The sequence below is a fragment of the Egretta garzetta genome, unplaced genomic scaffold (assembly GCF_000687185.1).
Source record: "Egretta garzetta isolate BGI_Z169 unplaced genomic scaffold, ASM68718v1 scaffold41, whole genome shotgun sequence".
Taxonomy (NCBI): Eukaryota; Metazoa; Chordata; class Aves; order Pelecaniformes; family Ardeidae; genus Egretta; species Egretta garzetta.
Window position 1 is genome coordinate 4,426,143 of NW_009258755.1, and position 7,005 is coordinate 4,433,147.

The 7,005-nt window shown below is 41.2% G+C and overlaps 1 protein-coding gene across 3 annotated transcripts in view; it reads right to left on the reverse strand.

The window, feature by feature from the left end:
* The window catches only part of GOLM1 (golgi membrane protein 1), a 58,296-nt gene that overhangs the window by 36,964 nt on the left and 14,327 nt on the right, over positions 1–7,005 (reverse strand). For 2 of the 3 annotated variants that reach the window (XM_035888939.1, XM_035888938.1), the window contains exons 4-7: positions 5,331–5,578; positions 3,831–3,867; positions 2,605–2,716; positions 1,645–1,724 (exon numbers count right to left, since the gene is read on the reverse strand). The gene's annotated coding sequence lies outside the window, so the exon portion shown is untranslated. The remainder of the gene's footprint in view (positions 1–1,644; positions 1,725–2,604; positions 2,717–3,830; positions 3,868–5,330; positions 5,579–7,005) is intronic. The other variant, XM_009649221.2, reaches the window with a different exon arrangement.

The following is a 7,005-nucleotide window of genomic DNA, read 5'->3' on the forward strand; positions in this document are numbered from 1 at the left end:
GCGCCGCCAGCACCTCCCGTCCGCCCTTCCAGCCGGCGTTTCCCGCCCGGGCAGCTCAGGCAGAGCCCTTCGCCAGCGCCTCAGCTGAGCTCCCGATTTCCAGCCCTGACCGCAGGCGCTTGAGCTTCTGGAAGGCGAGGTGCTGGAAAAAGCTGAACGTCCGAAAGCAGAGACGAGCGAAGTAAAACGCAGCAAGTCTGTTTCAGTAGTTACTTTTGACAGCCAAATGGATGAAGCGGGTATTTCCTTCGTTCAGAAATTTGAGCCCTTCGCCAGCGCCTCAGCTGAGCTCCCGATTTCCAGCCCTGACCGCAGGCGCTTGAGCTTCTGGAAGGCGAGGTGCTGGAAAAAGCTGAACGTCCGAAAGCAGAGACGAGCGAAGTAAAACGCAGCAAGTCTGTTTCAGTAGTTACTTTTGACAGCCAAATGGATGAAGCGGGTATTTCCTTCGTTCAGAAATTTCAAAGCGAAAAAAAAAACGTTAGGCAACGTGATTTTTCCATGGCTGTTAACTCAGCTGGACGCTTTTCAGCATTCAGATCTGCACGTTCTTTCTGTGTGTCAGCTTGTGCAAGTGGAAGATAAACAACGGAATGAAAGCAGCCTGTAAAAAGTGCTGCAGCAGCGGTTGTAGGCTATGAAAAACGCAAAAGAATTACCAATCTTTGGTAGAAGTTATTATTTTGAGATCAATTTCCTTAATGGCGTAGTAGATTTAACAAAAAAAAAAAAAATGAAATGTCTAACTGAACAAAGAGCAGAAACTTAACAAAAATGGGTTTCCATGTGTCAGAAGATGATACAAACCTTTCTTCCATTCCTTGAAGACCATTTAAAAATTGATCAGTGTAAGACCTGCATTTTAGCTTTTTCATGGGAGAGAACATTTGAGTTGATTGGTTTGGTTTTTTTAGTAATACATAGAATAGCTTTGCCTAGCTCAGAAACAGAATTTTTTCTTAAAAGTTCAAAGCCACGTTGGATCACATCCCTCTGGTTAGGGAGATATGTGATTTCCCAAGTGGGGGCTTTTCCCCCTTCTTTTTCAGTTTTTAAGGAAAAGTGGATCCTTCTTTAGCAGCACAGCCAAAGTCTAGAGTTATAATTTGACTAAAAGCAGGGTTTCAAATGTTGAGATTCATAACAACACAACGAGATTCAGAAAACAGCTCATTCATCTTTGTCAGTAAGACAAGAAGACGTTAAAAATAAACACCAATAAAAATATCCATTAGGAATAGCTGTGCAAGCAGAAAAAAAAATGAGGACAGTCTGCAGTTGGGACCACTGATTGACTAGTTTTGCCCTGCTTGCTTACAGGCAGCTAAAAATTCCTGTCTCGTGAGGTTGTCTTGAGGAGGGGCACCTCTGTCCAGAAGATCAGGGGGGCAAGGAGGGGAAGCAAAAAAAACCACTTAGGTATAGAAATGACTGACAAAAGGTCAAAACCTTATTGACTATAAAGCCTGTCTTCAATAGGGAGAGTGAAGATTTCATTAAGTCCTGCACTGTCCCCAGTCAGGATCCAATGAGAAGAAATAAACCGCAGTACTGTGCAGTTTGAGAAAAATGATTCAAAGAACATTTAAAGACATTGACGGTGGCAGAACTAGTTCAAAATGTTTATTGGCAGTCATCACTTACCAGTGTTTCAGAAAATGTCAGTAACTGATCCTGGCAGAGAGGAAGTTGCAAAGAGCTCAGATGCTGCAGAGCAATGGTTCCTAAGTAAAAAAACAACTGCTGTATTTAATCTTCATAGCCATCATTTCCTGACCTTCCCTGTGGTCATTTGTACATACTTACAAATGCACAGGTCATGCATAACTGCTGTAACCAAATTGCCCCGCATACACTAGAGCATTCCTATTTGAATACAAGTACTCCCACAGATTGTTAGATGTGAGCTCCATCCCTCGTCACCTCCCCAATATTGCAGAAACGCTGCCTCTTCATCGTTAAAAAGTAGTAAAAGTTTTGTTCTAGACACATTGGTCAGGCCAGAAAGCATTGGTCTAGCAGAGGGAGAAGAGGTGTTAAGAACTTTGATTCGAATCCTGTCCCTGCCACTGGTTTCTGTGCAGCCCCAGGCAAGTCATTTAAAATCTTGGGTTTGAAAATGAGTATCTGTCTCTTAGCCAGGGAAATGATACAGAGCTGGGGTAGAGTGAGTTTTCACAATCATTTTTCACTTTTATATATATATTACTGGTATCCTTGGATGTTTTTAAAATACAATTAAAAATCAAATGCTTACATACCATGTTAACTATTTCCGTTACTACCATGTGGTTCATGTGTATCCTACCTTTTAAAACTCTTTGAACTGGTAGTATTTCAAGTGATATTTCATGTCTGTACTGGAACAAAAGAATTGACGAGGATTTGTTTTATATGGAAGCTTTCACAGCACTAGTAGTTGAAACTTTGTATTCTTTCTTCTCATGAAAACATAATGAATACGTATAAAGAGATCAGCCAGGAGAGCTAATGAGAAAAGACAGTCTTACAGTTACAGTGATTTCTAGATGCTGAAGAACTGTAAGTGTAACTCCTACTTCTGGCCTAGATGAAGCAAGATTTAGGGCATTATTTTTAATTCACCTTTTTGGTCTCTCAGAGTAGCATCATAATGGTAGACTTGTTCTACCTCTCCAGGTTGGATACAACTTATGCACAGCCCTCCTCCTGCCCCTCTCCCCATCCTTCCACCTCCCTAAAAAAAACGAAAGAAAAAGGACTACTTTACAGCAGAAGTAAATTTAAGAGCAATTGTGTTGAGGTAGATTCTCCTCTTTAGACCCTACACTCATGCTGAAAATTAACCAAAACTGTGATGTTAATGGGGCTTACCTTTCCTTCAGTAAAATCCTGTCCCTCCCAAAGCTGAAAAAGCATAGTTGCTCACTTGTTAAAGACCAAGATTTTACCTGGTGTCTTTTCTAGTCAGAACATCTTTTCAAGGTCAGTGGGGAAAAGATCCTAAAAGACCAAGCACAAAAACCAGTGCTTTACTGTGTTAAAGGTGCTTGTTACACCTTTTTTGACACCAGCAGACTTGTTGCTGTGCTCTTCACTTCTTCCTCTCCAAAGCAAACTGAGAAGGAGGGATTTTGCATCAACAGAACAAACTACATGCATGTAAGTCTTACCTGAAAGTTTCCTACCATCTAATAGTAACTGAAATAGATCTGACTTCTTCAGATTTCCTTATCAGACCTACATCCCAGACTCTTTTCTGTTTAATCCCTGATCTTTTGGGGTTTTGTATGTTTTTTAGCTTTCCTATCACATGACAAAGAAGGAGCAGCTCTCAAAACTTTGCAGAGAAACAGATTGCCTTGAAACATTTTTTCATTTCCTAACATGCTTTTTCTGCTAAATGATAATCTAAAACAATCCAACTCTCGTTACGCTTTCACAAGAAAAAAAAATAATCAAACCAGAAAAATTCAAAACACCATTCTGCTTTCTCAAAGCTACTGAAAATTTTCTGGTAGAACGAGAGTGTCAGAACCAGTTATGATATCTCCCTCTGGACACCCATAGTGAAAGTAATACCAGAAGATCATTATCAGCCAGCAGAGGCACAAAAATTCAAACTGCTCGAGAAAGGCATGAGCCATGTACAGGTGAGAGCTTTACTATACCATTACTCCTAAAGATCCCAAGCAACGGGAGTCTAACTCCCTACAGCAACCAATAAAGTTAAAGGTTTAACACATTTTTTTTTCCCATGTACCATTAACTTAAATTGCCAGATAGCTCTCTCGACTTTTGACAAGTCTCATCCGTACAATGTCATGGATTGCTGAGTTTGAGGATCTTACCTTTGAAGGTGTGATTCTCTTGAACATCTGATCTAACCTGAAGAAATAAAGTTTTGTAGTCTAAGCACCCAAAAGATTTATCAAATTACCAAAAAGCATTGACATGAAAGCACAACAGGGTCTCATTTTTAAAAATTTCATTGAGTCAGGGCTATACACCAAAACCAGAGAGGGCTGGGATGCTGAAGGCAGCTTGCTGGGAGATGGATGATCTCCCCTGCCTCCTGTCTCCTGCTCCCAAGGGAGGGCATCTTATATCCACATTATGTGCTTCAGAGGTGCTGAGCACCTTACAGGATGTGAAAGACCACATTTGCAACACATTTGCCAACAGCAGACAAAAACTAATATGAACTGTATCTTTTCTTCTGTACAATATGTGTGCATCTATTTTTTTGTAAGTGCATAGTGACTTACATGCACATTCAGGGTCTGATCTTTTAGCAGAAAAGCTTATGGGCTGTCCAGTCACTGGATGTAATTCTATGACCTGCATTTTACAGGATGTACATCTTAATGATGTGATTTGACCTTGAAAATATATACCAAACAAATCTTGAACTAAAATTGGGTGCAGGCAGAAACACTGAGTAAAAACTAACCCTTTCACAAACCAATAAATCTACATAAGCTTTGAAATTCACTTATGAAGTGAGAATTTTCTAGTGTATATATTGCAAAAATTTACCTTACTATTCACTGCTTAGGTCAAGCAGCATGCCTAGTGGTGTGCATGTTTTAATTCTCTCACTCTTTAGGATTTGTGGATTTATGTACAGTGCTTTGTATTGAGCTGGAATTCAGCTGCTAATTGGAAATGGGAGTAATTATGTGCTTATATAGGAATTAGTATTAGGTGGTATTTTCTACTTCCATTTTGAAAGAAATTCTTCTGAGACCTTTGTCTGGATTCCAACTCATCTGTGTGTTTGCAGAGATAGAAGCCTTCTATTTAGGCAATCACGTTGTCATGTTAAATCAAAACAAGGCATTCACAAACAAAACAAGCAATAAATAAGAATCAGGGAACGGTACATTTGCCTCTGCAATGGTTCTCAGAACTCTCAGCTGAAATCTAACTGCAGTCTTGCATTATGGAAGCACAGACATGCTATCACAGATTAATGATAAAGGGTTGTCTTTGCCTTTCCCAGCTTTTATATGCTCTCTCCAAGTAACCCTGGATGCTGATCCTGGGCGTAGCTTCTGTAAATGGCAGCATCATTCTGGCTTCTTCAACTCTGTAGAGTTTGCCTCAAAGTGTCAGCTCTCTTGCTTATTTCCACAACCTTGTTTAGAGAAAATGCCCAGTATGCTCTGATACAAGAACATGTGGCTTCATGGAAAGTCCAGGCTGACTGTAAGAACTACAGTTAGGCAGGCTGGTCTCACTAGAACAAAATCAACATCTACTTATCATCTGAAAAGGGGGTAAAATGTCACCTTTGGCAAAGAACATGTTGGCTTGGAGACCTGGATATCTCAGTCCAGGATCCTTACCAGATGATCTGTCAGCTTCACTGCATGACTTCTTCCTGTTCACCTTATTTCTGTGTCTTTGGTATGGTGACAGGTCCCTTGTCCTGCTCTGGGAAATAGGGTTTTCATTCACTGGGTATCTCTGAAGGTAGCTTCAGAAGGTTCATTGATTAATGTTGCTCTTCAGTATTGGTTGCTGCCATGTTCTCAGGAAAAGTAGTACCTGCAGGCAACGGCTGTATTCACTCTCAATGGTTCACCCTGGATGCCTATGTAGTCAGAATTAAGTCACTGTTTTCTCTTCCAAAACAATATATAAAAGACTGAGTCCCTTATTTTCAACCTTTTTAGGTTCCATATGTGTAAGCCAGTAAGAGGAATGCAACACATTATTTTTTATGGATGTTATACTGACAGATTTTTTGTGGTACCAATTGCATACACAGTAAAGGATGCCAGATTGGCAAGCATTTGCTGCAACCGTGTGCATATGTATACAATCGCATTCACAGGTTGCAGGCTGAACCTGTTTTTCCTAGAACACGGGCTGCAATTTGCAAAACTTAGGCCTATTCAACTGAAATTCAGAAAGCGCAGGTTCTAGCCTGACCTCCGCTGTGCACAAAGTCAATCTTCTCCATTCCTCAGTAAGTCAGAACAATAGTGCTTTTTCCACCTAATGAGCACACCAAGAGGCTTAATTTATTGGGGACAGCGCATGCCTCGTTCAATATAAATACATAAAACAGGGTAAAGGTTACAAAAGCTCTCTCCAGATCTTGAATGTCCATCAGAAAACAGTGGTCACGGTCCATATTTTCTAGAAAAACTGTCAGTGACACAAAGCTGCAGTTCTGCAGAGAACGGCAGTGGTAACTAACATGGTAACTGAGTACAGTTTTGGCTAACTTGCCTCACTTCAGCTGATAGGAAGCTAGAATTTGTAAGGATCATTTTATCACTTCTTCGTGCCAGGGTTCACACTCGGTACCGGGATATGGCAATGTATGACAGTCTGTCTGAGTAATTACCTGTCAGCCACAGTATTTAGCTCTCTCATTGTGCCTCTTGGTACGGGGGTCAGGTCTCCATAAAGCAGAGCCTGATTTACGACTCTTTACTTGAATTCTGCACTGCCTTGTACACAATGCATGTACTGCACGTGCAGGAATAGGGCAAAAAGGGAAACAAAGACAGCGGTCACGGGGGAACTGCTAGAAGTACTTTGGAAATGCAGGCGGGAAACTGAGGATTATCCAGCAAGGCAGGCTACCTATAAATTCAGGAGTAGCAGCAAGACAAAAGAAGTCTTTTCTGTTGAATTTACAGAGGTTCCAAGCACAAGTTTCATACAGCAGTATTAGTTTATGTGAAGGCGATGCTGTGTTTTCTGGCACTGGTGCCTATGAGGCACAAGTGCCCGTGTGCGAACCTGATTTGCCATCTCATGGGCCACAACAGGGAGCTAATAGAGAATCACAGCCTTACCAGTGATTTAGCCCCAAGACAAAGCAAAGCATTTCCACTAGGGCTGCCAGCTGATTGTCCACATTTGGGCCAAGACTGCTGCCACCATTGTCTCACTGCCTACGTGAGTCAAATCTCCTTTTGCCATCAGCAGTTCAACGATGAATGTATGTGCAGGATGCCACAGAAATTGAGCAAATGGTGTTTCTTCACTCTCAACACAGCAGCA